Genomic DNA, 26,214 nt, shown 5'->3' with positions numbered 1-26,214 from the left:
GGCGAATGACAGGAGATAAACTCGTTAACATCTGCAAATCGTGCTCGAAATTGTTCCTTAATTTTTACAATTATTGACACATATTCTTCAAATCTAGCACTTCCATGGACCAGCCCAAGAGTAGGGAAATGTGCAGTGTTTTCTGTCAATAGCTGGCTCTCCCAAAGCGCAAGCTTCCTTTCAAAGGCCTTTACTTTTTCCAACATGTCAGAAATTAAATTATTTTCACCTTGCAAACTGACGTTCAGGCTGTTCATGTGAGACGTAATGTCCACGAGAAATTCAAGGTCTGATATGCAACAAGGGTCTTCCAACATAGGTTCACTTTTCCCTTCTCATTGATACTATGACCAAACGTAAATCAAAAAATATTTTCAGCATTTTACCTCGACTGAGCCAGCGTACTTCAATATAGTAGGGTATGTCGCCGTACTCCGTTCCTAATTCCTCCAAGAACCGCCGAAACTGGCGATGCGTAAGCCCATGTGTCTTCAGATAGTTCACAGTACGCACAACAATGTGCATGACGTTTGCTTAACGATACTGATTTTGCACAAAGCGCCTCTCGTTGCAGAACGCAGTGAATTCCATACAACGTCTCGTGTGTGCGCCCTAGCTTTTTGCGCATCCGTGCTATGAGTCCTCTCTGATGGCCTTGCACTGATGGTGCTTCATCTGTGGCCACTGAGACTAACCGATTCCATTCCATACCGACACCATAAATCGCTTCCTCGACAGCTTGTAGTAAGATCTCACCTGTAGTAGTCCCTTTGAAAAGTACTAAGTCCAAAACATCCTCTGTTACACAAAGTGCGTTATCGACACCTCGTATGTATATCACATCCTGGGCTGTATTTGTAAGATCTGTTGCTTCATCGAGCGCAACAGAGAAAGCAACAAATTATTTAGCCTTATTTATTAGCTGCCTGTGCACATCGCCGGACATAGCACTGATATGTCTTGTCACTGTTTGTTTGGATAGACTGATTTCTTGAAACCTGTTAACGTTCGTGGGACACACAAGTTCTGCAGCATCAATCAGACACCCTTTCACGAACTCCCATTCGGAAAAGGGTTTCCCAGATTGTGCGATTCTTAATGCGATTTTAAAACTTGCTCGCAGTGAAGATTTAGTGTGGTTGTCATTCTGGAAAATTGAAAACATTACATTGTACACCGTACAGTAAAATAGACATAAATGTAACACAAGACACTAAGAGTTCAAGAAGTATCAGTTACTTCGACGTACAGTAAAATCGAGTTGATGTGTCGCATCCATTTTCTTAAGGACATTTAACTTTGCTTGCCGTTCTTCACTGTTGAGTACACTACACTCGTCTTTGTGATATGGATTGTAGGGTCTTTCAATTGAAAACTTACGCTTGCCACCTATTATTCGGCAGCACAGCAAACACTGTGAGTTTTCACTAACAGCTACAGAAAAGAATTGCAGTTCCCAGTCATTTTTAAGCGACTGAGAACATAGATCTCCGGTCCTTTGCTTTTTCACATTACCTGCCATTTCTCAGTACTTCTCTTTTAAGGTTACGGTCACCAGGGTTAAACGAGACTAGGTATGTTGCGCTCTTGCTTGTACGACATAAACAGGGAAGTGGAGCCACCGCCGTTCATTTAGGACACATGTCTAATAACAGATGTCGCTGTCGCACACGTGCGCACATGTGTAGCACATCCGCACGTCTGCACACTGCGCAGGGTTTGGCCGACCCTGCACTAAGCTGATTCAGAAGGATGTAGGCTGCAGTAGATACTGGAAGATGAAGAAGCTTGCACATACAGTAGCATGGAGAGCTGCATCAAACCAGTCTCAGGACTGAAGACCACAACAACTACATTGTCAAGGCCTGTATTGTGCCTCACAATTATGTTAGGCAGTGTAGTTTCAGCTCTTTGAGACTGCAGACGTGTGTGCAAGTTGCGCTTGCGTGAGTGTGTGGGTGTGTGCGTGTGTGTATGTGTGTCTACTGCTGACAAAGGCCTTAATGGCCGAAAGCTTTGATTGTGTGAATCGTTTTATTGTGCCTATCGCGACTTAGCATCTCCGCTATATGGTGAGTAACAACTTTCGTTCTCTCGTATTGTTACATTCCATCCTGTATTTTCCATTGTTTGACAATTATGTTAGAGATAGAGATGGGTACATAGCTGAGGATGCTACGCAATTACAGGACTTGAAAACATCCGAATAGCGTGCTGTTCAACAGGAGGTTTGAAAGCCAACAACGTGGGAAACATTTTGTGCAAGTACTTCATGTCAAGTATCGGAAGCATTCCCTGGCAGATGTCAAAGATGTAAAGACGAGGAAACATAAGCATAACTAAATACATTGTGGACAGATTTGACACTGTTTGGCATAAAAAATAACTCCAGTTTCACTGGTTTGTACAATTCGACATATAACAGGTACTATGTGCATTGAAACTATAAGAATGTACAATAAAAGCAATGATATTGAAAAATAATGTAAAGACTATTAATTATTAGTTGAAATGCTATGCAACTGACATTAATAGTCTTAAATCTATTTAATATAATAGAAATGATTTGTTAATTACTTTTGTTACTTTTTCTTCTGCCACATTTCGAAATTGAGAATTTCTTTATCAAGCCTTGTTTTAAACGATGATGATAATGTAATTTATTCATTACTACTATGACCGCCCCCTCATCTGCTACTGTTATTAAAAGATCTTTATTGTTTTGTAATTATGCTTCAGTGTCTTGTTTTCCCTTTTGTACAATGTACGGTGTTTTTTATTTGTTTTTAAAAATTTTATTCTTTACATTTGTTAGTAAGTTTAAAATTGCAAATAAAAAATAAATAAATTTAAGACTGTAAAGGACAATTCAATCGTATTATCAAATAAACAGATAAAAGTATTTGTACTTACCAAAGTCATTCTTTTCGCTTTGTTCCAGCTTATCAAAATCATTCCTAAGTTGAAGACAAACTTCATGCCACGCACTCCTTGTGGCGTTCCTATCCTTAAAAATGTCGAAGGTTTTGTCCCAGGCACAGGTCTTTCTGGCACAAAATGAATTAATAACCCATTGACAATTACAGCCACTTCGGCCACGATTAAACCACACCACTACGCCATCCTCAACGCGTACACAACAGCGGTCGGCGGCAAACTGGACGATGAGTGTGTACCCGCGCATTTAGTCACGCAGGCCGCCATTCCGGCGGAGAGCGTAAAAAATCCGTCGATTGTAGTGGCAGTGGGCGGCTGCATTGCTGCCGTCGGCGTTAAATAATCCGATCGTCCAGTTCTGCACACAGTGTGTACGTCGCAATGCTGTCCTACGCGCCACTAATGGTACGGCAGCGACGGTATAAATTCCGATCGGACAGAAACGCCGTGTGTTCCCGGCCGGTCGTGTTGTGTTGCCGGCGCGGTCACCAAATGTGTGGTATCTGGCAGAACTGACATTTTTTCCACATAAAACACATCTATACAGGACAGCTTGCAGGCGTGGAAGGCTGAACAATTAATTGTTAAGAGAGGCATGGAATCATCTGTATCACTCACGTCTAAGAGTAACACTAGCCACGTGGAATATTTATATACCACCGGATACTAGCGTTTGCGGAGACAGAATACACGGTGATTCATTGATCGTGAGCGGACCAACTGTCTCACGAAATAAGCGTCAAACGAAAAAACTACTAAGAACGAATCTTATCTAGCTTGAAGAGGGAAACCAGATGGCGCTATGGTTGGCCCGCTAGATAGCACTGCCATAGGTCAAACGTATATCAACTGCGTTTTTCTAAATAGGAACTCCCATTTTTGTTACATATTCATGTAGTACGTAAAGAAATATGAATGTTTTAGTTGGGCCACTTCTTTCGCTTTGTGATAGATGACGCTGTAATAGTCACAAACATATGGCTCACAATTTTAGACGAACGGTTGGTAACAGGTAGGTTTTCTAATTAAAATACAGAACGTAGGTACGTTTGAACATTTTATTTCGGTTATTCCAATGTGATACATGTACCTTTGTGAAATTATCATCAATGAGAACGCATGCTGTTACAGCGTGATTACCTGTAAGTACCACATTAATGCAATAAATGCTCAAAATGGCGTCCGTCAACCTCACTGCATTTGGCAATATGTGTAACAACATTCCTCTCAACAGCGAGTAGTTCGCCTTCCGTAATGTTTGCACTTGCATTGACAGTTCGCTGACGCTTGTTGTCAGGCGTTGTCGGTGAATCACGATAGAAAATTTCCTTAAACTTCCCCCACATAAAGAAATCCGGGGACATCAGATCCGGTGAACGTGCGGGCCATGGTACTTCGAGGACCAATCCACCTGTCATGAAATATGCTATTCAATACCGCTTCAACCGCACGCGAGCTATGTGACGGACGTTCATCATGATGGAAGTTCATCGCCATTCTGTCATGCAGTGAAACATCTTGTAGTAACATCGGTAGAACATTACGTAGGAAATCAGCATACATTGCACCATTTAGACTGCCATCGATATAATGGGGGCCAATTATCCTTCTTCCCACAATGCCGCACCATACATTAACCCGCCAAGGTCGTTGATGTTCCACTTGTCGCAGCCATCGTGGATTTTCCGTTGCGCAATAGAGCATATTATGCCGGTTTACGTTACCGTTGTCGCTAAATAGAACGCGTCCCAAAAATCTGTCACTGTCCAGTACTTTCTCTTGTACCGAGTGGCAGAACTGTACACGACGTTCAAATTCGTCGCCATGCAATTCTTGGTACATAGAAATATGGTACTGCCACAATCGATGTTGATGCAGCATTCTCAACACCGACGTTTTTGAGATTCCCAGCCGGCCGGTGTGACGGAGCGGTTCAATGCGCTACGGCCGCAGGTTCAAATCCTCCCTCGGGCATGGATGAGTGTGATGTCCTTAGGTTACTTACGTTTAAGTAGTTCTAAGTTCTAGGGGACTGATGACCTCAGATGTTAAGTGCCATAGTACTCAGGGCCATTTGAACCATTTGAGATTCCCGATTCTCGCACAATTTGTCTGCTACTGATGTGCGGATTAGCCACGACAGCAGCTAAAACACCTAATGGGCATGATCATTTGTTGCAGGTCGTGGTTGACGTTTCACATGTGGCTGAACACTTCCTGTTTCCTTAAATAACGTAACTATCCGGCTGGATGCTCAAAAATGCTCAAGTATGTGTGAAATCTTATGGGACTTAACTGCTAAGGTCATCAGTCCCTAAGCTTACACACTACTTAACCTAAAGTATCCTAAGGACAAACACACACACACCCATGCCCGAGGGAGGACTCGAACCTCCGCCGGGACCAGCCGCACAGTTCAGGACTGCAGCGCCTCAGATCGCTCGGGACATTTGGATGATGTCGTCCAGGATACCGAGCAACATACATAGCACACGCCCGTTGGGCATTTTGTTCACAATAGCCATACATCAACACGATATCGACCTTTTCCGCAATTGGTAAATGGTCCATTTTAACACGGGAATGTATCACGAAGCAAATGCAGTCCGCACTGCGGAATGTTACGTGATACCACGTACTTATACGTTTGTGGCTGCTACAGCGCCATCTACCACAAAGCGAAAAAAGTCGTCCAACTTAAACATTCATATTTCTTTACGTACTACACGAATGTGTAATAAAAATGGGGGTTCCTATTTTTTTAAAAATGCAGTTGATATACGTTTGACTTATGGCAGCGCCATCTAGCGGGCCAACCATAGCGCCATCTGGTTCCCCCCTTCAAGCTAGACGAGTTTCGTTCTTTGTAGTTTTTTCGTTTGATGCTTTTTTCGTGAGATATTTGGCCCGGTCGTTATCAATGGAGCTCGTGTGTGTTTGCGTGCGTGTGTGTGTGTGTGTGTGTTAAAATTATTTAATGTACAGTAGTAACATTCAGTGCCAAAAAATCCATCCCTTTTTTGAATTTAGCTCCGTTTACAGCAACAGAAGGAACATTGCTAGCAAACAGCAGCCTTCGCCATTACGCGTAACATTTGACATTTGACATTTGACATTTTCAACTGCGAGAAGCATGCGCAACTTCGAGTGGACGAAAATAAAATGGTTCAAATGGCTCTGAGCACTATGGGACTCAACTGCTGAGGTCATTAGTCCCCTAGAACTTAGAACTAGTTAAACCTAACTAACCTAAGGACATCACAAACATCCATGCCCGAGGCAGGATTCGAACCTGCGACCTGGACGAAAATATTATCTTTTCAAATTAGTTTTTTTTTCAGTTAATTGATTAAAAATAGCACAGCTAGACTTTCGTCTGAACTTACGCAGGAACTTGGAATCTTATCTGGAGACGTCGAAAATTTTTCTCAGTTAAAAGCGTTTGGATAAAGAAATCAGATTAGTAACATCAGTATTTGTAGTATTTTCGCCTAATTTAACCAGAGTAACAATTCCTTATTCATGATTACGTGACAAGCTTTATACTTGCCTCCAGTGGCTGATACATATAGGGGCACCCCCCCCCCCCCCCCCTCCAGTGGCTGATACATATAGGGGCACCCACCCCCCCCCCCCCCTTGCTCTTGAGGGGCAGCCCACATTGCCGCCTGTACGCCCCCTCCATTCAGCCCGCACGCTTTCCGTTCGTTTCTTTCTTTATCGACTCGATTGAATCGAGTTATCGAGTAGTTGCCCTTCACTATTTAGCATGCGCGTCTGCGTCATAGTATTTTATGTTCGTGTCTGGCACATACACTATGTGATCAAAAGTATCCGGATAGCTGGGTGAAAATGACTTACAAGTTCGTGGCACCCTCCATCGGTAATGCTGTAATTGAATATGGTGTTGGCCCACCCTTAGCCTTGATGATAGCTTCCACTCTCCTAGGCACACGTTCAGTCAGGTGCTGGAAGATTCCTTGGGGAATGGCAGCCCATTCTTCACGGAGTGCTGCACTGGGGAGAGTTATCGATGTCGGTCGATGAGGCCTGGCACGAAGTCGGCGTTGCAAAATATCCCAGAGGTGTTCTATAGAACTCACGTCAGGACCTGTGCAGGCCAGTCCACTAGAGGGATGTTATTGTCGTGTAACCACTCCGCCACAGGCTGTGCGTTATGAACAGCTGCTCGACCGTGTTGAAAGATGCAATCGCCATCCCCGAATTGCTCTTGAATACTGGGAAGCAAGAAGGTTTCAAATGGCTCTGAGCACTGTGGGACTTAACATCCGAGGTCATCAGTCCCCTAGAACTTAGAACTACTTAAACCTAACTAACCTAAGGACATCACACACATCCATGCCTGAGGCAGGATTCGAACCTCCGACCGTAGTGGTCGCGCGGTTCCGGACTGAAGCGCCTAGAACCGCTCCAGCAAGAAGGTGCTTAAAACATCAATGTAGGCCTGTGCTGTGATAGTGCCACGCAAAACAATGTGGAAGCCACCTTCATGAAAAATACTACCACTAGATAACACAACCGCTTCCGAATTTTACTGTTGGCACTACACACGCTGGCAGATGACGTTCACCGGACATTCGCCACACCCACACCCTGCCATCTGATCCCCACGTTGTGTACCGTGATTCGTCACTCCACACAACGTTTATCCACCGCTCAATCGTCCAATGTTTACGCGCCTTACACTAAGTGATACGTCGTTTGGCAATCACCGTCGTGATGTGTGGCTTATTAGCAGCCTCTAGAGCATGAAATCTAAGGTTTCTCATCTCCCGCATAACTGTCATAGTACTCCCAGTGGATGCTGATGCAGTTTGGAATTCCTGTGTGATGGTCTGGCTAGATGTCTGCCTATTGTACATTACGACGACCCTCTTCAACTGTCGGCGGCCTCTGTCGGTCAACAGACGAGGTCGGCCTGTACACTTTTGTGCTGTACGTGTCCCTTCACGTTTCCATTTCTCTATCGCATTGGAAACAAAGGACCTAGGGATGTTTAGGAGTGTGAAAATCTCGCATACAGACGTATGACACAAGTGACAACCAATCACCTGACCACGTTCGAAGTCCGTGAGTTCCGCGGAGCGCCCCATTCTGGTCTCTCACGATATCTAATGACTACTGAGGTCGCTGATATGGAGTACCTGACAGTATGTGGCAGCACAATGCACCTAATAAGAGAAACGTATGTTTTTGGGGGTGTCCGGATACTTTCTATCACATACTGTATATAGCTAACACATACCTACGAGAAAGGTTGCGGCCATTCTAGTGATCTCGATACGTTATTCTGTCTGTCATTTGTCTTACAGACAGACACAGGGAAAACTGCGATCGTAATTATGATGCTATGGCATACTGGAAATGAACTGTTTTTTTTTTCCAACACAGGACCATGTTACGACCGACGAGAGAGAACGTTTTGCTGAAGAAAATATTTATCTAGAGTTAGATCTGCACTCTGCAGCGGAGTGTGCGCTGATATGAAACTTCCTGTCAGATTAAAACTGTGTACCGGACGGAGACTCGAACTCGGGACGTTTGCCTTTCGCCAGCAAGTGCTCTACCAACTGAGCTACCCAAGCATTCTGGAAACATCCCCCAGGATGTGGCTAAGCCATGTCTCTGCAATATCCTTTCTTTCAGGAGTGCTAGTTCTGCATAGTTCGCAGGAGAGCTTCTGCAAAGTTTGGAAGGTAGGAGACGAGGTATTGGCAGAAGTAAAACTGTGAGGACGGGGCTTTAGTCGTGCTTGGGTAGCTCAGTTGGTAGAGCACTTTCCCGCGAAAGGCAAAGGTCCTGAGTTCGAGTCTCGGTCCGGCACACAATTTTAATCTGTTAGGAAGTTTCGAAACATTTATCATTTAAAATTCAACGTACTTTTGCCCTCAGAACTGCTGAAACATGACTGGCACATAAATTGAATTGGTGCTTAACTGAACTACCGTTCTTTGAAGACGAATCACCTTTTGTGATTAAAAAGAGACTATCGAGAGCGATTCTTCAGTACAAGCAAACGAGCAGAAACGCCTTTAACGATCGTGATTCTGTTATGCAAGCACTGTCTGTCCTAGATCTGACTATCCTACTTGGCACACGCTGTGGCAAAATATTTGCTTGTCTACCTGCCGCTAGAGCAGAAAGAAGATTTTCAACATTGCGGCTGTATCACGCCCGCGGGCACAAACGGAGAGGGTCCCTTACACTCTTCTCGCTTCGCGCCCTGTCCACACCACATACCTGATACTCCCACGGCGGTCGTATTGTTCTCTCCTCCACACTGCTGCTGGCTTGCCTGAAATTGCGTATCTAAATATGCAAGCAGGTTTAGGGGGGCCACTCAGCATTAACACAACACTGTCCTACATCTGGTATTAACAACTATATTCTGAGACAATAATAAAATCGCAGGTTGCACTGTTTACACTCTCAGTCGCAAGTGTTGATGCCATTTTACATTCTTGATGATCATCTGTCCACAATTAATCATCTGGACGAGCTTACGCGTAACACACACGACGCAGGTGATTGACGATGTTGCGGAATCCGAATGGTCGAACGGAAGTTCTTAACGCTCGTCACGTACACACAGATATCTGATACCAGTCCTTCTTGACACGTTTAATAGTATAACACTGTTCATAAAGTTAAATCAAGGTTCACAGTTCTCGCTTGTACGAGCGTGCGCGTAACCGTCGCGGCGCGGCTGATTGTTGATGATGCGGAACCGCGATGACCAAACGCACGTTCTCACGCTCGCTACAAGTTACTGGCAATTGAATGCTCTCTTTTATGGTAAACTATATTGCTGATTGACATTAGTTCATTATGGGAGGCCCAAGATCACGCGGATGTTTGTTGTTGTACGGTATAACACGCAACGGGTCGGTAGTCAAATACGTTATCTGCGGCACTGCTCATATTTAATTATATCTTTACGCACTTTTCCATGAATCCACTTCCATATATCACCACCTCACGGTAATAGCAATCGTAGCAAACTTGAACTTCCATAATAATGCCTTTCGCATGTAGAGCTACCCACAGCATAACATAACAGCTCCATGTCCCGTGCTCGACTCTGCACAACGCGGCCGCTCGCAAAGATGCTCCGCAACCAAAATGGCAGTACGCTTACACGGCGTACAAAGACGTGGCTGAGGTCGACAATGGAGGAGGGTCGACGTAATGGCTTAGCTCTGTTCAGCACTCACTCTGACACTGATTGCCCTATTTATGATGTAATTAACCAATTTGCCAGGAATAATAGGCGCATAGAATTCATCATTTAAGGAAGAGAACCATAATTGCAACGTTTTTATATCATAGGATGGCATTGTCTTGTATATGTGTATAATCAGTTTAACTAAAACTTTCTTAAACTTTGCATGTTACTTGATTATTTTTTATTATGGTTCATGGTGTGGGTTCCTGTTGTCATTTCCTAGTTCATGAACCACGGGCAACGTATGAGTGGCCAAGTAAGTGGTCCTGACAGTCAGGATGCCAGTTACATTGGAATAAGGCTGGGCATCTCGGACATATTCTCAGTCGTGGTCACCTTGGTGCTCAGACGGCAAAGACTACCAAATCCACCGGTTAGTCCCTCAACCGTTAGGGGTAAAACCCAATGGGACCTGGAGCAAGTAAGGCTAGCAACCTGCTTCCCTGGTGCTTTAAATATGATGCTGGCAACAATCAGAGCAAAATGCCTCGGACCTTTGGAGGTGACGGAGTCCCACCTCTAACAGACAAACCAGGGACTCCTAATATACGACTCGGCAAACGAATGGTAACGAGATGGGGAGCTATTAATATCAATGGGGGCTACTCTGGAAAGAAGGTAGAGTTGGCAGAGGCTGCAAGTAAGATGGGGTTGTACGTTTTAGCTGTTAGTGACATTCGGGTAAGGGGTGAGAAAGAAGAGGAAGTGGGAGAATACAAGGTTTACCTGTCAGGAGTCAAAGCAGGAATAGCACAATGGGGTGTAGGGCTTTACATCAGGAAAGAAATGGAACCCAGCGTAGTTGCAGTAAGGTACGTAAACGAACGACTGATGTGGATAGATTTGACAGCGTCTAACAAGAAAATTAGGATTGTGTCAGTATATTCGCATTGTGAAGGGACTGATCAAGATAAGATGGATAGTTTTTATGACCCACTCAGTAACATAGCTGTTAGAGTAAAGGGCAAGGACAGTGTTCTGCTCATGGGTGATTTTAATGCCAGGATTGGAAATCGAACAGAAGGGTATGAACAAAAGGTTATGGGTAAATTTGGAGAGGATATGGAGGCCAACAGGAACGGGAAACAACTCTTGGATTTCTGTGCCATTATGGGCTTAGTAATCACAAACTCTTTTTTTTAAATATAAGAACATTCACCGGTATACTTGGGAAGGCAGGGGAACCAGATCTGTCATTGACTATATAATAACAGATCAGGAATTCAGGAAGGCTGTGAGGGACACACGTGTATTCAGGGGATTCTTTGATGACACTGATCACTATTTAATCTGCAGTGAAATTGTTATTGTGAGGCCGAAAGTGCAGCAGGTCAGGTCCATATGTAGGAGGATAAGAGTGGAGACACTTCAGGATAAGGAAATCAGGCACAAGTACATAACAGTGACCTCAGAAAGGTACCAGTTAGTTGAATGTAGGCAATTACAGTCATTGGAAAAGGAATGGACAAGGTGCAGGGACACAGTACTAGAAGTGGCAAAAGAATGTCTTGGAACAGTAGTGTGTAAATGTAGGATGAAGCAAACAGCTTGGTGGAATGACACAGTCAAGGCAGCCTGCAAAAGGAAAAAGATGGCGTGTCAAAAATGGCTACATACTAGAACTCAGGTAGACAGAGAAAGGTATGTTGAAGAAAGAAACAACGCCAAACAGATTATTGCAGCATCCAAGAAGAAATCTTGGGAAGACTTTGGAAACAGGTTGGAGACTTTGGGTCAAGCTGCTGGAAAACCATTCTGGAGTGTAATTAGCAGTCTTCGAAAGGAAGGTAAGAAGAAAATGACAAGTATTATGGACAGGTCAGGAAAACTGCTGGTGAATCCTGTTGATGCCTTGGGCAGATGTAGGGAATATTTTGAAGAGTTGCTCAATGTAGGTGAAAATACGATCAGTAATGTTTCAGATTTCGATGTACAATTGGATAGGAATGATTACGGAAATAGTATCACATTTGAGGAAGTGGAGAAAATGGTCAATATATTGCAGTGCAATAAAGCGGCTGGGGTGGATGAAATTAAGTCGGAACTCATCAAATACAGTGGAATGTCAGGTCTTAAATGGCTACACAGGATAATTGAAATGGCGTGGGAGTCGGGACAGGTTCCATCAGACTGGACGAAAGCAGTAATCACACCAATCCTTAAACATGGAAACAGAAAAGATTGTAAAAACTACAGAGGTATCTCTTTAATCAGCGTTGTGGGTAAAATCTTCTCAGGTATTGTTGAAAGGAAAGTGCAAGTATTAGTTGAGGACAAACTGGATGAAAATCAGTGTGGGTTTAGGCCTCTTAGAGGTTGTCAGGACCAGATCTTTAGCTTACGGCAAATAATGGAGAAGTGTTACGAGTGGAACAGGGAATTGTATCTATGCTTTATAGATCTTGAAAAGGCATATGACCGGGTTCCTAGGAGGAAGTTATTGTCTGTTCTACGAGATTATGGAACAGGAGGCAAACTTTTGCAAGCAATTAAAGGTCTTTACATAGATAGTCAGGCAGCAGTTAGAGTTGACAGTAAATTGATTTCATGGTTCAGAGTAGTATCAGGGGTAAGACAAGGCTGCAACCTGTCTCCACTGTTGTTCATATTATTTATGGATCATATGTTGAAAACAATAAACTGTCTGGGTGAGACTAAGATATGTGGACACAAAATAAGCAGTCTCGCATGTGCAGATGACTTAGTTGTGATGGCAAATTCGATTGAAAGTTTGCAAAGTAATATTTCAGAGCTAGATCAGAAATGTAAGGACTATGGTATGAAGATTAACATCTCCAAAACGGAAGTAATGGCAGTGGGAAAGAGATATGTGGTGTCACCGCCAGACACCACACTTGCTAGGTGGTAACTTAAATCGGCCGCGGTCCATTTAGTACATGTCGGACCCGCGTGTCGCCACTGTGTGATCGCAGACCAAGCGCCACCACAAGGCAGGTCTCGAGATACGGACTAGCACTCGCCCCAGTTGTACGGACGACTTTGCTAGCGACTACACGGACGAAGCATCGCTCATTAGCCGAGCAGGTAGTTAGAATAGCCTTCAGCTAAGTCAAAGTCTACGACCTAACAAGGCGCCATTAGCCTTACATAGATTGATAGTTTCGTATGAAATGTGTCATCAAGAACGCTGTAAACAAATGGTGGATTAAAGTTAAGTATTCCCAAAGCAACGTACTTTTCTTTATAGCTTTCATTGAGTATCCTGTTTCAGACCATCAAGTCCGCTTGCTTGCTTAATGGCCGCCTCCCTTAAATAATGTGCGTAGTGTTGGCAATCTGTCAACACTACAAATGACGACGAGGATTAAAAGAGGATTTCGCGTTCGTATTGCTCTAATTTCTGGCGACGTTACAAACCGCCTTCTTTCTCTTTGATTGATTTACTTGTGTCATGGCTTCGCCACACTCTCCCGATGTACTGTCCAAATTTTATCGCTTGCAGAATCAGAAGATGCAGGCGTTATTGGATGCCCTTGGACAGCTCGTCCAGGGTCAACGTGACATTCAAACCGATGCGGCAGCCGCCGCTTCACCGCTACCGCAGCCACAACATGCAGTTGCACCGCCGTTTCGCAACTTTGACGCGGCACAAGAATCATGGACCGAGTGGTCACGCCAGTTTGGGTTTCATCTCGCCGCCTACAGAATTCAAGGTAACGAGCGGCAGCCTCATTTATTGGCGTGTGTAGGGATGCAAACGTACTGTGTGATAGTGAAATTGTTTCCCCGACGCGACGTAGCAACTCTGTCCTATGATGAGATTTTGTCGGCATTGGACGCCTATTTCAAAGAAACAGTCAATGTCGTTGCCAAAAGGTATACTTTCTTTCGTACAAAACGTACGGCCGGTCAGACTAATAGGGAGTGGTTGCACCTTTGCAAGGCCTTACACGGGATTGTGCTTTTGAGTGTGAATGTGGACTCCCTTATGCAGATACTATGGTACGTGATGCAATAGCACAGAACGTTTCTGATGTTCGCATACGGGAACAGATTTTGAAACTAGTTAATCCCTCCCTTCAGCAAGTGATAGACATATTGAATAGACAAGACACGCTTGACTTTGCTCAGGAATCATTTGCAACTTCGCCGGCCGTGAGTCACATTAACCGGCCCGCCGGGCCCGCTGCACGGCCCGGTAAACTGCCCTCGCGCACGTCCACGCAGCTGCCGCCACGCTCTAAACCAGGTGTGCCGTGCCAGCACACAAATGCAGTGAAATCATGCCCGCGGTGTGCAACTAGACATTCGCGTGACAATTGCCCATCACGCCGAGCTATTTGCTTTTTCTGAAATAAGAAAGGACATGTTCAAAGTGTTTGCCAGAAAAAGCTCAGATCAGACACTCACAACCATTCCAGGCCCTTTGCTTCGCGCCGGAATCGAACCAAGGACACTCAGGCTCGTGGACCTTCACCCATGGACATTCATGTAGTTAATTCCACTCCGCCCAGTGCCACTTTCTCTAACAGTGACTGTGTTCGTCCCACAAAATGTGTGCGTCGACGTCGCCGGAAATCACGTCAATTAGCAAGTGATGCTGTACCTGTATCAGTTCAAATTGCACGAGACAGTCGCTCTTGTCGTCAGCAGGACAATAAACTTTTTGTAGACTTGGACTTTAATGGCAAGGTCATCCCATTCCAGCTCGATACCGGAGCTGCAGTTTCATTGCTCAATCATGGCACGTACATACAACTGGGCAAACCTCCGTTGCGTGCCGCACCTGTTAAGCTCACTACATATTCAGGACAGCAGATCCCTGTGTTAGGACAGTGCACTCTTCTTGCAACATACAAGGGACAAACAAAACTTGTGTCATTGTACGCTCTTCGTTCTTCTACTGCAGTGAACTTGTTTGGTTTAGATTTATTTCAATTGTTTAACTTGTCTATTGTAAATCAGGTCCTATCAGTGAATCAGACTGTGCCTTCCGCCAGTGTTGCTCGGCTATGTGAAGAATTTGCAGACATTTTTGCACCGGGCCTTGGTTGCGCTAAGAACTATGAAGCACATTTGGCGCTGAAAGTAAACGCGCAACCGAAATTTTTCATAGCGCGCAATGTTCCCCACGCATTGCGTGATGAGGTCGCAAGAACCTTACATGATTTGGAATCACAAGGTGTGACTGAATGTGCGCAATGCCTCTTCCATTTCAGCTCCGCTTCATCGCTTACGCCGTACCGGTGTTCCGTTCGTCTGGACGACGGAATGCGAACGCGCCTTTCGCCAGTTGAAATCGGCGTTCCTTTCAAATACTTGCCTTACGCCATTCGATCCCCAGGAACCCCTTTTGTTGATGGTAGATGCATCGGATTTCGGGATCGGTGCTGTGCTTGTGCACGAAGATGGGTTGCATGATCGCCCTATTGCCTTTGCGTCACAATTGCTCTCGTCAGCGCAAAGAAATTATTCACAGATAGAGAAAGAAGCTTTGGCTCTCGTGTTTGGTGTTACTAAGTTCCATGATTTCTTGTATGGTCGTCACTTTACCATCATATCAGACCACAAACCTTTGACGTCGCTTTCTCATCCAAACAAGCCTGTACCTCCGCGTGCAGCGCAGAAATTCATTTGCTGGTCTATTTTCCTCTCGCAGTACCGCTACGATATCTTGTATCGGTCCACTGCTAAGCACGGAAACGCCGCTGCGTTGTCCCGTTTGCCTGTTGCTGAGGATAAAGCATTCGATTCTTCCGAACTTGCTTGCATGTTCATTGATGGGGAAACTGATGAAGTGGTCGAATCGTTTCCGATTGATTTTCGTCGTGTAGCTACAGCCACAGCTGCTGACCCGGTCCTTGCTACCGTTTTGCGTTTTGTTGCTACGCAATGGCCTTTGTCAAAGTCTCGGATCGAGGATCCGTTGGTTCGCCGATTTTTTGCTCACAAGGAGAGACTTTTTGTTCGACGTGGTGTTTTGTTGTTGCGTTCTGATAATGATCAGTCCAGAGTCGTGGTCCCACGTTCGTTACAGTCCTCTGTTTTACGACTTCTTCACCAAGGACATTGGGGTATAGTGCGAACGAAACAACTTGCTCGTCAGCACTGTACTTGGTTCGGAATCGATGCTCCGATTACGAATATGTGTTCTTCTTGCATGGCGTGTGCCGAACAACAATCCGCACCAGCACGGAAAGTCTTTGCATGGCCAAAAGCCACTTCCCCTTGGCAACGCTTGCACATCGATTTTGCTGGTCCATTCTGGAATGCTCGATGGTTGGTTCTGGTAGATACCTTCAGTAATTTTCCTTTTTGTTGTCTGGATGTCTTCCACGACGTCCTCCGCCACCATCCAAGCGTTGTCTGCTATCTTTTGCATTGAAGGTCTTCCGCAGACTATTGTTTCCGACAATGGCCCACAATTCATGTCCGCAGAATTTCAGTCTTTCTGCAAGGCCAATGGTATTCAACATCTGACATCCGCGCCGCTTTCGCCTCAGTCAAACGGTGCCGCTGAGCGATTGGTCCGGACTTTCAAGTCACAGATGTTGAAGTTGAAAGAGTCGCATTCTCGGGAGGCCGCGTTGTTGCTCTTTTTGTCATCGTATCGCTCTCAGCCCCGAGATGGTCGCTCGCCGGCTGAGTTGCTCCACGGTCGTCCTCATCGAACCTTGATGTCTTTGCTGCATCCGCCGCATCAGGTTCCTGTGCAGCGGCAGACTCCTGCTTTTGCTCCAGGCGACGTTGTATTCTATCGCAACTATCGCGGTTCACGGCGTTGGCTCGCAGGGCGCATTCTTCGCTGCCTCGGCCGCGCGATGTATTTGGTTTTGGGGGCCTCTGGTGAGGTGCGTCGGCATCTCAATCAGCTGCGCCTCTGTCGTCGCACGGGTTCTGCCGCTCCCCGTCTGCTTTCAGCGACGGTGCCGTCCGGTCAGCGCCCTGGGGACCCATCTACTGGCTCGCCTCATCCCCAGGTGTTACCGACGATGCCTTCCATTTTGCCCCATGGCGACGCGCCGCTGCCGCCTCCGCCGCCGCCGCCGCCCGTCCTCCAGCCGGCGCCGCCCGCAGTGGACGCTTCGCTGCAGCCGCCAAGCGCCTCCCTGGGTCACGCGCCGCCGATCGCTTCCAGTGACCAGCTGTCCTCCTCCATGGAACTCTTGCCCGCTCCGGACCACATGACGTCATCGCGCGTCGGGTACCCCGACGCAATGGAGGTCGACCCTTCGGCCCCTCCTGTCTCTTTACGGGCGCATACACCGCATGTTGACGTGCACCCTGGACTAGGTTTTCAGGCGTTTCCTAGATCCCCTCGGACCGAATGGCCGGGTGCGGGTGGCACAGCCTCGCCTGTTGTTAGGCTCCCCACCTCATCGCATACGTCAACATAGGGTCCTCCCCACGGCGGGCGGAAGCCTTATAACACGACCGTTCGCCGATTTGCGGGGGAGGAATGTGGTGTCACCGCCAGACACCACACTTGCTAGGTGGTAGCTTAAATCGGCCGCGGTCCATTTAGTACATGTCGGACCAGCGTGTCGCCACTGTGTGATCGCAGACCAAGCGCCACCACAAGGCAGGTCTCGAGATACGGAACAGCACTCGCCCCAGTTGTACGGACGACTTTGCTAGCGACTACACGGACGAAGCATCGCTCATTAGCCGAGCAGATAGTTAGAATAGCCTTCAGCTAAGTCAAAGTCTACGACCTAGCAAGGCGCCATTAGCCTTACATAGATTGATAGTTATCGTATGAAATGTCTCATCAAGAACGCTGTAAACAAATGGTGGATTAAAGTTAAGTATTCCCAAAGCAACGTACTTTTCTTTATAGCTTTCATTGAGTATCCGGTTTCAGACCATCAAGTCCGCCTGCTTCCTTAATGGCCGCCTCCCTTAAATAATGTGCGTAGTGTTGGCAATCTGTCAACACTACAAGATATAAACGGATTGAGTGCCAAATAGGAGGAACAAAGTTAGAACAGGTGGACGGTTTCAAGAACTTAGGATGCATATTCTCACAGGATGGCAGCATAGTGAAAGAAAAGCTAATGCAGTGAGCGCTCAGCTACGATCTACTCTCTTCTGCAAGAAGGAAGTCAGTACCAAGAGTAAGTTATCTGTGCACCGTTCAATCTTTCGACCAACTTTGTTGTATGGAAGAGAAAGCTGGGTGGATTCAGGTTACCTTATCAATAAGGTTGAGGTTACGGATATGAAAGTAGCTAGGATGATTGCAGGTACTAGTAGATGGGAACAATGGCAGGAGGGTGTCCACAATGAGGAAATCAAAGAAAAACTGGGAATGAACTCTGTAGATGTAGCAGTCAGGGCGAACAGGCTTAGATGGTGGGGCCATGTTGCACGCATGGGAGAAGCAAGGTTACCCAAGAGACTCATGGGTTCAGCAGTAGAGGGTAGGAGGAGTCTGGGTAGACCAAGGAGAAGATACCTGGATTCGGTTAAGAATGATTTTGAAGTGATAGGCTTAACATCAGAAGAGGCATCAATGTTAGTACTGAATAGGGGGTCATGGAGGAATTTTATAGAGGGGACTATCCTCCAGACTGAACGCTGAAAGGCATAATCAGTCTTAAATGATGATGATGATGATGATGGTAAAAGAAGAGGTAGCTCGAGATATCTTTAGCTCCCCCTCCTTGAGGTTTTTCTGTATCCTCCACTGCTTCCCTCCAACATACGTTTTGATTTCAAAAACTAACCTCATGCGGAAGACATAATAGCAATGTTTGTTTTAGTCAAATTCAAAGATTATTTTTCGAACAGTAAATTAAAAATTCAATTATATCCAGAAACATGAGAGAGAGTGTAGCACGTCAACTAGTTAACACTGCTTGGTCACAACTAACTGGTCGAAAGCACATCAGTTGTTTACAAATGTTAGTTAAAGATGGCCGCGCGGTTTGAGGTGACATGTAACTGAGTGCGCGGCCCCTCCCGCCGGAGGTTCGAGTTCTCCCCCGGGCATGGGTGTTTGTGTTGTTCTTAGTATAGGTTAGTTTAAGTAGTGTGTAAGTCTAGGGACCGATGACCTCTGCAGTTTGGTCCATTAAGAACCCCCCCCCCCCCCCCCCCCACACACACACACACACACGCCAGTTCAAGATGCCACTGTAGCTACTGCGCTGATTCGCATAATTAGTCTCGTAACTCTTTGGATGGACTGGGTACATGTAGTCTACTGAACACAAGCTTATTTTGCTCAAACATGAACGTCAAATGACGTGTCGAGATGGTTTGTTCTCGACCTGCCTATCTCCAGTCATTTTTATCTAAGCGCCGAAATACGTTAAATACGGAATTATTCACCACGTAAGTAGCCCGTTTATATGCTTGTATGTTGGCAGCGCTGTAGACTGCATTAATACCACTGACCGCGCTGTGCGCCCTCTGTAAGAGGCTCTGTTGCTGGTCGGACTCGCAGTTGGAAGTTAACAGTCAACAGTGATGGAGGTTAGAGGCGGTGCTGGCACGAGCGGGCGGTCTGGACGTGTGTGCGTCATGGAGATTTAATACTGGATGGACATGGATTGTAAAGTGTGGGTAATGGAATTATTGACTATTATATATCTTTTGGAACTGGATTTCACGGACGATTATATAATTTTAGGAACTGAATGTCATATGATTAAGGTAAAAATCTGCTAAATACATTGTTTGCTCTGCAACAGCCATTAGCGTAATTTTGGCCGATTTAAACTTGAAATTATGGTACGATGAAGTCATTTGTTACTAAACGAGACCCGAATACGGCATCTATACTAGAGGTGGACAAGAATTCGGCGCACGAGCGTTCCTGGCACGGTGCTCAGTGTAGCTTACGCATTCTCTCCACCGCCATGTTATCCTGTCGGACAACGAGGAAGAGGTGGAAATTGCGAACGCGCCGCATTTGAATGTCAGTGCAGTCGCACTGCATACGATATGGTTTTATATTTCACGTTTCTCAACAAAACAGATCGGTATTGTTTAATTATTTTTGGTGCGCTGAAAATATAATTTTTTTCTGATACAAACTACTGGCGTTACGAACAGATACAGACATTGCCGCAGATTTTCGCACACAGCTTCCCTCGTATTATTTATTTAGTATCATAATCTAAGAAACGTCTTTCACGCATGTATGTTGATCGAAATATTATAGCATTTCCGTAGGAAATTCAACTTTAAAAAGTCTGGGTGGTCAGAATATTCCCAAGCGCTGGATGAGGAATTAGCCAGTCTGACCCCAACACCAAATAATTGTCTTATCTTTGTTGGGACTTTGCAACAGGTATCTAGACGCCATATTCCTAGGGGCTGCAGACAACACTATATCCCAGGGCTCTGAAATGCCTCAAAGGACATCCTGGAGAAGTATCAAGTATTGTTCGCGGAAGACCCATTCAGCGACGAAACCATCACCTGCGGCACAGCTTTAATGTCAGCCCTCAGCGAGGCACGCGAGAAGAAGTGGATAGCAACCCTAGAAAGAATGGATATGTCCCAGAGAAGCAAAGTAGCCTGGAACCTGATTAAGAAACTCGATGGTGACCCAATGCTAAGCAAGTCCCCGGCCAATGTAACTCCAAACCAGGTGGCCAACCAAATCCTTCTAAACGGCAAGTTCAACTCCAAACGTCAGAAAACTAAAATCACACGCCTACTGCCGACGGAAAACACCAACTTCCAGAAACCATTTTCTACGAAAGAGTTGAACAATGGCATAAATACTACGAAGAATGGGAAAGGCGCTGGGTTTGATGATATTTGCGTGGAACAGATTAAAAACTTCGGCCTTGGCGCCAGGGACTGGATACTCGGGCTTTTTAACGTCTGCCGTGAAACCTTTCAAATCCCTAAACTGTGGAGGAAGTCAAAAAGTGGTGGCTCTCCTTAAACCCGGGAAGGACCCAGAGTCCCCGAAGAGCTATCGACCCATAACCCTTCTCTGCCACCTGTTTAAGCTCTATGAAAGATTGATCCTCAACAGAATAGAGAAGATCGATGACAAGCAGCTATTTCCACTCCAAGCAGGTTTTAGACCTGGAAAGTCCTGTACCAGTCAAATTCTGGCATTTACGGAACATATCGAGGATGGGTTCGAGAATAAACTAATCACCGGGCTGGCACTAGTCGACCTAAGTTCCCAGTAGATCACCGGACACTACTGCATAAAACCTACGAGACCCTGAAAGACTACCACCTAGTCAAGATAGTCGAATGCCTGCTCCAAAATAGACAGTTCTTCGTAATGCTTGAGGGAAAAAGAGTCGATGGCGGAATCAGAAAAATGGGCTCGCCCAAGGGAGCGTGTTGGCGCCTATCCTATTCAACATATATACAAGTGACCAACCAACTCCAGACAAAACCAAAACTTTTGTATATGCAGACGACCTGGCAATAACAGTTCAAGGCAACAGGTTTGAAGCCATCGAGGAGAAACTAGAAACCGCCCTTTCTACAATGTCAGAAAAAATTCTCTGAAACCCAGTCCTTCCAGGACTCAAGTGAGTGCATTCCATGTGAACTCGAGGCAGGCAAAGTACAGGCTCAATGTTAGCTGGGATGGGGCATTACTAGAACACAGATACTCCCACCCACCTTGTCGTCGTGCTGGACAGATCATTGGCATACAAATATTATTGGGAAAAAACACTCAAAAAAGTAGAAGCACGAAATTCCCTAATATGAAAGCTATCCAATAGCAAATGGGGTGCCAAACCTACCGTGGTCAGGACTTCAGCCCAAACTTTGTGCTTGTCAACTGCCTAATATGCTTGCCCGGTATGGTGCAGATCCGCCCGCGCGAAAAAGGTAGATTTTAGCTTGAATGAAACCTGCAGGATAGTGACAGGCTGCATGAAACCAACCCCCATAGAAAATCTTCACAGGGCCGCAGGTTTCACAAACCCTGACTCACGTAGGAAAGCCCATGAACATACCGAGAAGCTAAAACAAACCTTTGATGCCCGTCACTCAATATTTGGCCTAGAGTGTGGCCCCAGCAGACGCAAATCCAGACGCCGTTTCCTAAGTTGCGCCTTAGATGAGCCCCCAATCTACTATCCACTGAGAGAGGACCCACCAAGTGATTGGAAAACCTGGAGAATGCTTAACCGCATCAGAACTGGGGTGGCTCCTGTGAAATCTAATCTGATCAAATGGGGTTTGTTGGACGAAAATGGCGACAAATGTGACTGCGGCACTCGACAGGACATGGAACATCTTCTACAATGCCCTGCCTGCCCCCACAGATGCACCCTCGACGATATATGGCTGGTTAAAGAAGAAGCATTGGACATTTCCCAATACCGGGCAAACAAATTGTAGTTTCCGGACACGAAAAAGTAAAGTATAGCACTTTTGTAACCTCATTATGATGAAGTGAAAACTCTACCGGAGGAAAGCAATGTAGACGTCCTATATAGTAATTTCCTTGCAGATCAAACACTTATAGGACCGCTTTCAACTGAAATGGCAAACGGTCCCCAAAAAAAGCTTAAAAGCAGATGTAAGACTGGCAGTGTCTTCAAAGTGTTTAGGAAACTGCGCTTGTAATTCTTTCAAGGCCACAATAAATTCATCAAACCTCGTGTTTTCTTTAACGCCAGTGACCTCAGGTAACTTGACTCTTTGTCAGAATGTGTCCCTTCTACAAGGTGGTTTTCTATTTAAATGCATCTCCATCAAATCAGAAAGAAATTACCTTCCAGTGTCCTAGTGTTGGTATTGCACAGTCAAGTCCACTTAAAATGCAAAGTCTGCAATTCATTCCGGATGTTTTAGTTTTCATTCCTGCATTCCTATTGCCTTCACAAATTCAGCAGCGAGCTTTAAATCGAAAAATCATTCCACGCATGCCACTTGACTTAACCAACGTATGTTGCAGGAATATGTGAAGCCTCCATACTCTTCGTTTAGTTCCGCTGAAAGCTTTTGCAATTGACAATGGAATAATGACTTCAGAAATTTTACTATTCATACCACTAAATTCTTCATATGCTCCATGCCTGCAAATTTAACACAAAGTACTTTTTGATTTACAGAACAGTGTATCCCATCTGTCGTTCATTGTAATTTCTTGCACTTTCATTGTCAACTAGATCTTTCAACTCCTTCTGCATGGTATGATAACGTCGTTTCGTATCAAATATGAAGTACCCGTTGCTTATGCGAACTGAGAATTGTCATCTCTCTCTTCTGTCATTCCCATTCATTTCAAAGGATTGCGACGATCGGTCGTTAAACTATCTCTACGACCAAATAGCGAAGGGTTAATAGCACTGATAACACGATTCTGCCGCACCGCAATGGTAAACGAAAGGTCTCTCTGTTCCGAATACTTCGGAGAAGGGCCGAGCAAAGCCGAGAGACAGGCAGGAGCTTGGCTCGCATGCGGCCCGCACACGGTGCACGCGCGAAGTTTGGCCCGCCGTGGCCGGCCTTGAGCGACCGTCCTCGCTAAGTAAACAAACAGGTTTTTCGGCTGTGTCAAAGTGTTAGCAAGTTTGAACATAACACGACGAAACTTTTTGTGCTTCATGGGGATTTCTGTATGACATCAACTGTCGCTGTTAGTTATGCACAAAGAGATGTTAAATACGCTTTTTACTCCCTAGTAACAATATGCCTGCAAGTGTAAAACTTGAAATCAATTGACGTAATCGTTTGTGCATGACGTGGATTCTAAACTGGCACATAATCCGATTACTAACTGGGTACAATCAGGTGTAATACATGGATTCCTTTTTTTAACGAGAAGCGAGACGTACAAACCTGGACTGAGGAACGAAAACTTTTATGCTCAGCCATAATTCGAAGCCAGCTCATGTCATCATGGATCACTAAGAAATTTTAGCTATGAAATTCTTTTTTTCCCGAAGCTAAGAGTGCGTGTGTGCGAGTATGCAAAGTTGACCTCATGTGTTGAAACTTTGTGTGTCTGATGGGGAACCGAAGCCAGCACCTATCGTCAATGTCGACTGCCCACGAGAGACAATAAAAATCGAAATCTTTTTCCGCAGTAGTCTGGGTGTCCGCTTATTCCAACTTAGAATGTGAAACATCCCCTTCGAAAAATTATTGGATTACTGTGCTGATAAACCACTTACGTTGTTTGATTTCCAAACAGCTGAGCAGAACTGTACGTACTCAGACATTTCTCTCTTTACTTATTCTGATCAACACTAAACTGACACACAATATTTTTAGCGCAACGCAGTCTGACTTTCAATAATCCCTACAAAAGAATGGCCCTGACTAACAATAACCTATACCTTTCACGAATCACTTACCTCACAAAAATCTTCGTTACCCGAACTACTGCAATACAACGAGCGCCAATACCGCCAGCTAAATAAAAGATTCTAACTACTGAAGGCACTAACTACTGATAGGCATAGTTAGCAAATGAAAGATTTCGATAGAAAACAAACAATGTATTTACCTTAATAGTGTATATCAGTTCATGACATACAGTCTTACAAATTTACTCTTTCTGGAGGACACACGTCCTGATCGTCCGCTCTTAAAATTCTGCCATCTCTCTCCCCACATCCACCACTGCTGGCGGCTCACCTCCAACTGCACAACGCTATGCGCTGTTCACATCCAACTGCCCAACACTACAATAGCGACTATTCCAACAAGGCCAACCAGCCACAGACTTCACACAGCACGGTTAGTGATTTTCATATAGAGCGCTACGTGGCGTTACCAACATAAAAACCTAAACAGCCTACTTGCAAATGACACATTGTAAGTTTTGGTCTCATACCGAGATCCGAATCCAGTTCAAATATTCGCAGGGGAGTTTACAATACTCATGAAAACAACAAAATGACCGACCTGTATCACCTCGGGAGGGACAGAATCCGTGAAGGAAGAGATCCAAAGTGGAATACCAGTGTAGCATTGAAGTTACTAACATACGACGTTCATGTAAAACAAGAACTAAGTGCACGCGACAGTATATGAAAATTGGTTCATAAAATACAAAATTATGATTTTTTCCTTTTAGCATCTGGTGACAATTTTCCTCGGCTACGACTTCCGCATCTGCACCCGTCGGTGGTGGAGGAACACAAAACTTAGGACACATTCCGATCCACGTTGCAGTTTGGCGTTCGTCACTTGACGTTATCAAAGGAGAAAGAGGTCTGTTCGTGTCTGTTAAAAATTATCTGCAAAGGTGATAATTGATCCCCAAACTTCATCGTACCAAGCAAACAGGAATCCCCCCAGCCGTAATGTGTTTCCTTAACCCTGCACTTTCTGCAACTAGAAAACTAAAAGTATTTCTATTTTGCCACCATTCTGTAAACAAAATAAAAAATTGTTGTTCACACTTCGAAGGAGTCAATAAATCGTGGTAAATCCATTTCGAAGGGAACTACCCTTTTTAATATATTCCGCAGTTTTTGTAAGTTAATATGTCAAGATTAGTTGTTAATTTGCTCACTACGGAACATATTACACAAGCTGCTTCAGGAATAAAAATAACTGATAAAGGACTTTCTAATAAACTGAGACATTTGTTTGCACCCAACTCTCTCCACAGCCGGTTCTGCGCTTTTTCGTGTTACCCTTTGTATTCGAATAATGATATGCCGACTCAGAGAACCCTGCTGGACAGCTGTAAGTCGATTGATGTGCTCTCTCGATGTAGAGCAATAAATCTTCGGACTTGATTTTAAGATAAAATAAGACTGCGGGCTCTAAAATGAGGAAAGTAATGATTCATGTAATTATACGCGGATGGTTCGTCGTCATCACGTCACCGAACTTACGCTTCGCAGCAATAATAAACTGCTGACACATAAAATCCACAAGTATAAGTAATTATGGGTACAGAATAGGTACGTCTGAGTAACAATAAGTCACAATATGTGAATATTACGATAATAATTTCATTCAGTTTCACATTACTAAAACAGGCATTTTCCATGTGAAACATTCCAAGAGAGGAAGACGACTCTCAAGGAGTTGAATGCATGTTCATCTGTCTTACAAGAAAAGTGACGACCGAAAATCTGCCAACGCCACATAAATTGTTCTCTGTA

Source organism: Schistocerca serialis, chromosome 7 (assembly GCF_023864345.2).
Source record: "Schistocerca serialis cubense isolate TAMUIC-IGC-003099 chromosome 7, iqSchSeri2.2, whole genome shotgun sequence".
Classification (NCBI taxonomy): domain Eukaryota; kingdom Metazoa; phylum Arthropoda; class Insecta; order Orthoptera; family Acrididae; genus Schistocerca; species Schistocerca serialis.
The sequence above is the reverse complement of the archived record's forward strand: the minus strand, read 5'-3'. Positions refer to the sequence as shown.